Below are 11,325 nucleotides of genomic sequence, written 5' to 3' on the forward strand. Positions count from 1 at the left end.
AACCTCTGAAGTGAGCACCGGATCGAGCAGCGGAGCCCCAGTGAGCCCCTTTGCTCTCGTGCACCCCCCCCCCCCCTACAGTACGCTCCAACGATGGCGAGCAACGGCCCTAGATCGCGCCGCGGCCACGCTAATTCGGATCTTTTTACAATCCTACGGTGAAATTGCCGGGAATTTAAGGCACGCACTAAGCGGGCTGCTCTCTGGCTCCATTTAGAAACCTATCCACATTTGCCTGCGGTAGTGGCCCTTCAGGAGCCGGGCGAACACGCTGCCCTCACAAATTATACCGTGTATCAAAGGGATGTGCAAACTGCCTCTGCGTGCATCGAAATTACACCGCCAACCAGGTAGATCTCGACTGCGATTCGCTTTACTCGTATGGTATGGTGACTATCCTTCCGCTTAGGAAGCAGAACGCGTTTCTACACATCCTAAAAATCTAGAGTTCGCCCAAACTCCGTAACGTAACTTATAATGCTTTTTTTAGCAAAGCCCTTGCAGTAGCAGGCAGGGTACCACTAGTCATTGTAGGTGACTTTAACGCCCCTAGTCCCCACTGGGGTTACCATAAGGAAGAACGGCGTGGTAGAAAGTTGGCAGAGCTTATTTCTACCTTTGGCCTCACCATCCAAACCGACCCTGCACACCCAACCCGCATTGGTAACTCTGTAATTCGAGACACATGTCCTGGCCTTACACTTACCAAGCGTATCAGGCATGCAGACTGGCTCAACACTAAGGAAACTCTCGGCATTGACCACTGTATTCTCCTCACTACCATTCGGACGTATCCCCTTACCCGTCCCCACCAACACGAAAAACGTCCGGACTGGACGAATTTCCGTTCAGAGTAGACGACTCTGGCTTCCATAGCTCAACAACGCTACGCCACTTGGGCTCAGCACCTTGTGACGTCGCTTCGCCAAACTGAACAGACGGTTAAGCTCTCAGAGGCCACGCCGGCGGTAGATAACCATCTCCTCCGTCTCTGAGAAGCTCGGCATAGCCTCGTCCGCCGATGGCGCCGACAAAGGCATAATCGTCAGCTCAAAATTCGCATCGCAGCCCTAACCCAAGAAGCAGCTGAGTACGCGGCCCAGCTCGCTGACTCCAATTGGGTAGAGCGCTTTAACAATGCTGCTAAGCACATGTCAAACCGCAACACGTGGCGTTTTTTGAGGGCCCTCTTCGACGCCACCCGAACCCGCACAGAAACGCAAAAGCATCTTCAACGCGTGCTCCACGCCTACGCGGGTGACGCGGATAAATTGGCACAGGCTCTTGGGGATAAATATATCTGTGGCCGACAGGACCCCATCGGACTGGCGTACTCATATCCAGGCTCAGAGAACGCAGCCTTGGATCGTTGCTTTCAACTGAAGAGGATGTGGAGCCGGCCCGCTGGCCGACATGCAGTTAATGCCTATGTTGGTACTGCAGGTCCTTGTCGCTCTCCTAGCTGCATTGGATTTCGACGCGTTCGGTTAATGAGCGGTGATCTCTTTATTTGCAAAGGCGCTTGCGGAAACGACATCGTGCCACTTAGCTGCAAGGGACTGCCTCAATGAATCGCCAGCCATCTTCGACGACAGCAACGCCAGCGATACCGTCTGCATTGAAAGTAATGTGGCGGAGACTCACAAGTATCAAGTGCCACGTGACCTTGTGCAACCTTATTTAAGCGCACGACTACATGCCTTCGTGGGATTTGGAGCTGGCACGCTGGCCGACATGCAGTTAATGCCTATCTTGGTACTGCAGGTTAGTGAACACTGATCTTTTCATGTACGTAGATTGCTTTGTGCACTGCCGGCTCCTCCCACGGCATGCTCTGCTTGTAGTTGTAGCAAACGAGTGAAAGAACGTGCTCGCCATAGAAGATTCCGTTTGTTTGCTAACCAGGTACTGAATTCAATTCTATTACTGTTGCTTTCCGGTGATGTAGAGACAAATCCTGGCCCCCGCAGTGAAACTGAACTAGAATTGCTCAAGAGTTTGCAGGTAGGTCAGAACAGCATCATGAAGAAGCTGGATACTATCCAGGAAGAACTAGCAAAACATGAAGCTATGCTCTCTGAAATAAACAATAAATTGGGCAAAGCTGAAGGACAGATTGAAGTTTTTAACGAGACAGTAGAACAGCATAAAAAATGGTCAAACAGCTCGAAAAGAGCGTTCAGGAACTGCAAACAAAAGACGTTGACCTTGAAAATAGAAGCCGAAGGGCCAACCTGGTCTTTTATGGGATTAAAGATGACAAGGGAGAGACGTGGCAGCTGTCTGAGGAACTCATTAAGGACATCTGTCTAACTCGTCTTGCAATAGAACTGACGTCAGTACAACGAGCACACCGTATCGGTCGATTCAACAAGTTCAACCGGCCAATCGTTGTTAATTTTTCCTCCAACAAGGAAAAAATGAATGTCCTTAAAAACGCTAAGAAATTCAAAAGGTCTGATTACAGTGTAGATCAGGACTACGCAAAAGAAACACGAAAAATCAGAAAACGATTGTGGAACTATGCTAAAACTGAATTAGCAGACAGCAGTAACAAGGTTAAACTAAGTTTTGACAAACTAATTGTTGATGGCAAGGCTTTCACGTTGGACAAAAAAAAGGAAAGGTAGTTCCAGCTCTAAAGAAGTGACACCCTGCTTGTAAGACCGCCTCATCCTCAAGCAACCTAACAGCTGTAGTTGTAAACCACAGAAGTATTATGAATAAAATAGATGGATTCGTGGGCTTAATTGAATCGACGAAGGCAGAAATAGCGTTTGGGACAGAATCATGGCTGATACCATCAGTCAATGATAGTGAGAAGTTTCCTAGCCACTTTAACGTTTGCCAAAATGATAGGGCAAGAACAGGCGGAGGGGTATTTTTGTTAGTTCACTCTTCCTTACGGTCATCTGAACTTGATATCGGGCACGTTGACGTAGAATCGGTCAGGTGCACGATGACACTTGCTGATAATATGGAATTTATTGCCGGAACTCTTTATCGACCACCAAATTCTGACCCGGATACGTTGCAGCAACTGTACGACACAATTTACAGAACAACAGATCAGTTTATACTTTCCGGTGATTTCAATCTACCGCATTTGACGTGGTATAATGGAACATGTATCGCCTTGACTAGTTGTCGCGAAAGCATCAGCATGAAAAACATCGTTGATACGTTCGGTCTTACTCAACACGTTACTGCGGTCAAAAGTAATAATATTATTCTAGATTTGCTTTTTCGTAATTCGCCAAATATTGTAGACTCTGTCATGTGTATAGCCGGTATCAGTGACCATCTCGCTGTTGTAGCAACTATTAAACATGAGATCAAGAGACCCAAACCCCGCCAATCGAGGAAGGTATATTTTCATGATAAGGGTGATTACTCTGCTATTTCTCAAGAATTATTTGCTTATTTGCCTGTTTTCCATTGTCATTACGAGAGCGCCATTGTTTTACAACTGTGGTCTCTATTTAAAGCGAAAGTCATAGAACTAACGGAAAAGTATGTGCCAAGTACAAACGCGGTTAAACTCAAAAAGTGCAAGAAGCCATGGGTGACACCAGCGATATTTAGATTAATTGGAAAAAGACGACGAGTATACAAGGTATTTAAAAGAACCTATAATAGTTATCAGTACACCAAGTTAGTCGAGATAACTAATGAATATAAATCTAAAGTTTGTAGCGCAAAGAATCAATACTTCAATCGACTAAACGAAAGTATAAAAACGAACCCAAAGCTTTTTTCGAGGTACGTAGGAAACTGCGGAGCCGATTCTACCAGAGCAAACGAAATTTTCCATGATGATCAGATCTTGTCCAGCGATATTGATAAAGCGTCATGTCCTAATGATTTCTTTCGCTCCGTATTTTCACTTCAAACGGATTTTGAGAAATTATCTACACTGGCAGAGCCATTAATACCGCTGGTTGAACTCTGTGTGAGTGGTATCGAATGCAATTTGAAGAAATACAGACGAAACCAAAGCCCCTGGTCCAGATTGTATTTCCCAACGCGTGCTGAAGCGCTGTGCCCGGCCAATAGCATCTTATCTTTACCTAATATACAAAAATCTCTCTCTACTAGAATTCTGCCTGAGGACTGGAAAATGGCTTTCGTGGTTCCCATTCACAAAAGTTTCAAAAAAAGAGGCCAACAAATATAGACCTATTTCATTAACATCTATTCCCTGCAAAATACTAGAGCACATTTTCTGTAAATACATAATGAAAGACTTAGTTCAACATAAATTATTAGTTGATGATCAACATCGCTTCCGCAGGGGCCTGTCTTGCACAACACAGCTGATTGAGTTCTACCATAATTTAGTGTCCAAGGTTGATGACAACGGTCGAACAGACTGTGTTTTCTTAGATTTCAGAAAGGTGTTTGACACCGTGTGCCATCCCTTGCTTCTTTGCAAACTGGAAAGGGCAACTATATAAGAAAGTACTGAATCGGAGAGCCTGTTATCTATCACAGCGTCGACAATGTGTCATTCTCAATGATACTACTTCTTCTACGGTGGAAGTAACATCGGTTGTCCCTCAAGGGTCCGTTTTAGGGCCGCTACTGTTTTTAGTTTACATTATTGATATTCCTAATGACACAACTTCTCGAATACGTTTATTCGCTGATGACTTAGTTGTGTGCAGAAAAATAAATAAAGAACAGGATTGCATTGAATTGCAGGCTGACCTTACCCGAATTGTTCAATAGTGTTATATGTGGAAAATGCAACTTAATGTGAAAAAATGTGTGCACGTGTCTTTTACTGAATAAGAAAGGATGAAGCGCGTTACTTTTTGAATGGTGACGTCATTGATCATCAATCAATGTATAAATACTTGGTTGTGACACTTACGAGCAACTGTTCATAAAATGCGCATGTGCATGCTGTAGTTGCAAAAGCGGCTAGAGCCCTAAATTTCATTCAACGAAATCTGAGATCCTCCCCTGGTGTCCTAAAAAGTACTAGGTATATTTCATTTGTCCGCCCAATTTTGGAATATGCATGTTGTGTGTGGGATCCGCGCCAAAAGTCCTTGATTGATCTGATCGAGAAAATACAGACAAGAGCGGCAAGGTTCGTTCTCAGTCGGTATAAGTTAGGTGATAGCTGTACTGAAATGAAAAACGAGCTGAGATGGGAAGCGCTCTCCTCTCGCAGAAGGAAATTGCGTTTGAAATTGTTATTTCAGATATACCATAAAAGACTGGCCTCAATAAAGACACTTACCTTAAACCACCGCATTATCTGTCTAGACGGTCTGATCATGACCTTAAGATTCAAGAAAACCGGACTGAAACGAACCTTTATGCTAATTCTTTTTTTGTTCATACTGTACAAGAGTGGAATCAATTGTCTTGTGACCAAGTGTGCTGTCATAACGAAGACTTCTTTTTTTTTCAAAGCTGCAACCCCCCCGCTTACACGCCTTTCGGCAAAGCAGGGTATTTCTGAATAAATAAATAACTAAATAAATAAATAAATAACTCTACGATCTGAAGGCGGCCCTGTCCAAAATGAAGCGAGAAACAGCGCCGTGTTGGGATCGAGTGATGGTTAAACTTTTAGCCAACCTCCCAGACCTGGCATACCTTCACCTCCTCGACTACTTCAATCAAATTTGGGAGGGTTGCGAACCGCTCCCGATTGATTGGAAAAAGGCCCTGGTAACTTTTATTCCCAAACCAGGCAAGTCAATAAATATCTAAACTTTCTGACCCATTTCCTTAACCTCGTGTGTGAGGAAGCTTATGGAAACAATGGTCAGGGATAAGCTTTCCAATCACATCGAAGCCCGTTGAACTTTTGCCGACACTATGTACGGTTTCCGTCCACATCGTTCTGCTCAGGACATTCTCCTGCAACTCCACCATGATGTTATTGAGTGGCTAGAACATCCCAGTGACGACAAGGTAGTCCTCGCCTTGGACCTCAAGGGAGCTTTTGATAACGTTACCCACGAAATAATTTTTACCCATCTGTCCCAAACAGACTGTGGCCGTAATGCTTTCAGATACATCCGTCAGTTTTTGATAGAACAGTAGACGTACCTCCACATTCAAGACAAGGAGCATGGTCCGTATCTTCTAGGTACTCGAGGAACACCACAGGGAGCGGTCCTCTCTCCCCTTCTGTTCAATCTCGCCATGGCTCATTTCCCCCACTGCTGAAAGATATCTCCGGTGTACGGCACGCTCTGTATGCCGACGATATCACGCTGTGGGCAACACACCGTTCTCTTGGCAGCATTGAGGCTAGCATCCAGCAAGCAGCATCGGCCGTGCATGACTACGCCCAACGCTGCGGCCTCGAATGCTCCCCCAGGATATCGGAGTACGTGCTTCTTCGCCCTAAACCAAAAGACACGACTCAAATCGTACTTTCCCTGCGCACCGGGCCTATCCCGGAACGCGAAGAAATCCGCGTCTTAGGGCTCTTTATACACAAGAGTCGTAAAGTTGATACCACCTTGCGCAAATTACGTACGGTCGAGGATCAGGTGGGCCGCATAGTCCGCCGAGTCTCGAACAAGCGAGGGGGTCTCAGATGCCGCGATGCTCTACGCCTCACCAACGCTTTTGTGACCAGTCGAATTCTTTATTCGACACCCTGCCTACGTTTGCGCAAATGCGATGAGAACACGCTGGACTGTATTCTCCGCAAAATATACAAGTGCGCCCTAGACCTCCCGATCACGACGTCTAACCTAAGTCTTGCAGAGCTGGGCATGACCAACACGTACGGGGAACTCAAAGAGGCCCATCTCAACAACCATTACCTGCGGCTAACCAAGTCGCACGCTGGGAAATGTCTTTTACGCCGCCTTCATATCTTTTACACCTACAATGCAGAAGAGCAGACCACGGTCCCAAAGGACTGGCGTGGAGTATTGGTTATCCAGCCTATGCCCCAAAACATGGCTAGGGGACTCACGAAGGCAGGCGAACTGCGCGGGTTTACAGCTTTGTAGGGACGCTATGGGTCTCGTCTTGGAGTCTTCTATGCGGACGCGTCCGGCCCTGCCCATGGGGGGTGGTACATGGCGGCCATAGTCCATCAAAACGTGCCTGTCTAAGGGCTCACATTTCGAGCCCCGGACATCACTCATGCGGAGGAAGTCGCCATAGCTTTCGCCGCAGCGGACCCCACATCTCGGTTTAATATTATCGATTCGTGGAGAGCGTGTCAGAATCTTGGTAAAGGTCGTATCACCGTTCGCGCTGCTCGAATCCTCAGGTGCTGTGATTTAATGGACCGCCCCAATACACGTTTTGTCATCTGGACCCCAGCTCATGCAGGACAAGGTGGTAACAAGGCTGCCGATGCCTCGGCCCGCGCGCTTGATTTCCGGCACCCACCTCGCCGTTCATCGCCTGATGATCCAGAACCTAATCCGGTAACCTCCTTTCGCGCAATTGCAGTGATGTGCAAATCGAACAGGCTCTGATTTTCGCCCCCAGTGCTGGGTCTGCTTAAGTCTGACGAGCGCTGGCTCTTGCGCCTTTACAACAACACAGTATTGTGCCCGGCTATACTTAAGCACTTCAATCCGGCCTTCTCCGGGGAATGCCCGCACTGTGCCCATCCGCTTGCGGATACTTTTCACATGATGTGGGCATGCACTTCTAACCCGGTGGTGCCCCCAATCACTTCGCCCACACCCCCTACCCGAGAGAGCTGGAAGGCTGCCCTGCTCGGCTGCTCGGCATTGGTGGGCCAAAGAGCTCTCGTGGCCAGACACGTGCCGCTGCAGAAGCCACATGGGTCCCGTACTAGGCACTCCTCCTAGAGCTTGTAAAGGGTCGGCCCTTAAGGTCGTCCCTCTTTCTGAAATGTAAATAATTTCAGTAAATGTTTTCAACACCATCCTGCCGGCGAAACGTGGTGTCGTTCGCACTGGACGCGCCCCGCCCTGCCGTACATGCCATCTACCATTGAGTCAACGCAGAATGGATGCGCTGCCACCTGGTTGCTTTCGCGGCTCGCAAACGCCACTACGCTATCCCGTGGTCTAGACTTCGATTATTCTTTACGCAGGAAGCAAGAAGAAGCAGTACTTCTTACTTTGCTGGCAAATCGCTGTCTCGTAATGCATGAAGAGCAGAAAAAATCACCGACACCAGCGGCATTGGTGGATTCATCCTGCTCTGCAAGACAGCGACAAGCTCATTCACGCTAATGGCAAGCTTGGTCACTCCTTCCACGAAAGAGGGACGTGAAGTAGGTGTTAGTTGGGAGGCGGCCACGCCGCTCCAGCAGTAAACGTGACAGTCGGACCATGCCAACAGAAAAGAACAGCCAGTTTTATTCACACTCGTGATTATATATAGGAAAGTAAGGGGGAGAGGGAAGGGGGATAAGATTGTGCACATGCGCACTTGAGAGCTTGGGTCGCGTCGTTCAATGGGTTACAGCATTTCTTCCCCCTTAGTAGCCAAAACGCACGACCGGTTTCTTGGCTCGTGTGGAGCGACGTAGTACGTATGGTTGCGATTCTGGGGTACTCTGAGAGGTAGCCGGCGCCGTTGTTTCTAGTCGTACCGGCCCTGGGGAAACCGGTGTAGATGGCCTCGACATGTCGTCGGCTGCTGGCGTTTCATCTGGGCTCCGCTTGCGAACTTGATCCACGTGGCGGCGGACAAGGCAATCCACAGTCTTTACCTCCAGGAGGCGAGTGCCACGCGTAGCCTCCACTGTGCCTGGGAACCACTTGTCTCCGGCGCCGTAATTTCGCACGTACACGTAGTCTCCCGGTGCGAAATTCCTGCCTGGGTCACTCGCAGCTTTGGCAGGATAGACTCTGGAAGGAAAAGACATCTCCATTCTTGTGCGCAGACGGTATCCTAATAGCCTCTCTGAGGGAGAAGGACCCTCCTGGTGTGGTGCGTTCCGATAATTGCACAATACACGTGCCAGTGAGGTGAGGAGGCAAGTGCCGCCTATCTTCTTCAAGCCATCTTTGATAGTGCGCACGGCTCGCTCTGCTAGTCCATTACTCTGGGGATGATAGGGAGGTGTTCGAATATGCGCAATGCCATTGCGCTCCATGAACTGCTCGAACTCTCGTGCCGTGAATGGCGTCCCGTTGTCAGAAACCACCGTGCGCGGTATACCAAAACGGCTAAATATCGTTCTGAGGGCCTCGACTGTGCTATGCGAGTTGGCCTGCGACACGGGAAGCGCTTCAATCCACTTGGTGTGCGCGTCGACAACGATGAGTAACATTTTCCCTTTTACTGGTCCCGCATAGTCCACATGTAACCGCGACCACCTTTCGTGCGTCTCGGGCCAATTTACTGGTTCTTTTGCCTGAGCCATCGGCAACGCTTGCAGACAGTTTTGGCATGTCGCCGCAACGCGCTCGATGTCTTGCTCTACGCCGGGCCACCAAAATAACGATCTGGCCTTCGCCTTCATGGTGGAAATTCCTTGGTGGGCTTCATGCAGTAGCCTTAGCAACTTCCCGCGTGCTGCTGTCGGCACTACAAAGCGATGGCCCCAGTAAAGAAGTTCTTCACTAACAGACAGCTCATGCCGCCTTTTGTAAAAATCGGCGATTTCTGTAGTTTCCGTGTCGAGTTTTTTCGGCCAACCTTCCCGGGTATACTTGCGTACCCGGAAAAGTACCTCATCCGCGACGGCGAGTGCCTGGAGTTCCTTCCATGGCAGGGCCGGCTGATCCCACTGGTCCAGGGTCAGAACTTGAGCTTCGTCCTCCTGGTCCACTTCTTCCTGCAACGGTTGGGGTAGACGGCTAAGAGCATCAGCATTGCACATGAGTTTACCCGGTCGATGTTGCAAACGATAACGGTAGGCACCAAGTATGATGGCCCAACGCTGAATGCGCGCAGCGGCCATAGCCGGCGTCTGACGATTCGCTCCTAGGAGACCCAACAGTGGTTGATGGTCGGTTAGAAGCGTGAACTGTCTGCCCAGCAGATAATCTCGGAATCGCGTGACGCCATAAACCAGAGCCAACGCCTCACGTTCAATCTGTGCATAATTCTTTTCTGCGGCAGTAAGCGTCCTGGATCGAAATCCAAGGGGCTGATACTGTCCTTCAATTCGGTGGAATAGTGCCGCTCCCACACCGTAGGGTGACGCGTCGCACTCCAGAAATAGCTCTCGTGCGGGATCGAAGTGAGTTAACACAGGCGCGGAACACAAAACGGCTTTTGCTTTTCGGAAGGCATCGTTTTCGCGCTCATCCCAAGACCATTTCGATTTCTTTTCCAGAAGAAGGTATGGGGGACTCAGGAGCGTGGACAGATTAGGCAAGAATTTATTGTAGAAAGTGAGCATGCCCAAAAAAGACCGCAATTCCGTGACATTGTGAGGAGTCGGTGCCAGCTTAATTGCTTCGATGTTCTTGTCTGACGGGTGCAACCCTGCCGCGTCAATTCTGTGTCCTAGATACGTAACTGACTCCTCACCTATTCGGCACTTGTCCGCGCGGAGCTTCACGCCGTACTCCCTGAACCGCTGCAAGACTGCTTGCAGGTTCGCAGTTGGCTTATCGTTCGCATCTGCTATCAGGACGTCGTCTAAGTACGCTTGAACCCCTGGGAGGCCTTGCAGCACCTGCTCAATTGTTCGTTGAAAAATCGCAGGGGCCGAGGCTATCCCAAACGGTAGCCTGTTATAACAAAAGAGGCCCTTGTGAGTGTTTATAACCGCTAACTTGCGCGAATCTTCGTCTAGAAGAATTTGGTTGTAGGCATCACGTAGATCCAAGATACTGAACTGCTGCCCTCCACGAAGCGTAGCGAAAATGTCGTCCACTACGGGTAGAGGATAACTTTCCATTTCACATACTGGGTTTAGAGTAACTTTGAAATCGCCACAGATGCGGACTGTTCCGTCACGTTTCAGCACTGGCACCACCGGGGTTGCCCATTCTGAATAGGAAACTGGCGTAATAATGCCTTCGGCCACGAGTCGATCTAGCTCGGCGGACACTTTGTCTAGCAAAGAAAATGGAATTTTTCTTGCCTTACAGAACCTTGGGGTTGCTCCGTCCTTTATATGAAGCCGTGCTGGTGGTCCCTTGATGGCTCCCAGGCCCTCCGCAAAAAGGTCTGCGTACTGTTCCAGCACGGGTGCCGCTGTCCGACTCTCCAGCTTCCCGTCCGATGAGAGTGACGCGATGTGAAGAAGCGGTGCCCCTTGTGTCTCGAGCATCTGTAACAGGTCACGGCCGCAAAGGCTAGGACCTTCGCAGTCTAACACAACGAGATCGCAGTCAACTGTTGCAGACTTGTAGGAAGCTTGCATTTTGACAATGCCCCGCACTGGTATCTTCC

Source organism: Rhipicephalus microplus, chromosome 4, assembly GCF_043290135.1.
Source record: "Rhipicephalus microplus isolate Deutch F79 chromosome 4, USDA_Rmic, whole genome shotgun sequence".
Classification (NCBI taxonomy): Eukaryota; Metazoa; Arthropoda; class Arachnida; order Ixodida; family Ixodidae; genus Rhipicephalus; species Rhipicephalus microplus.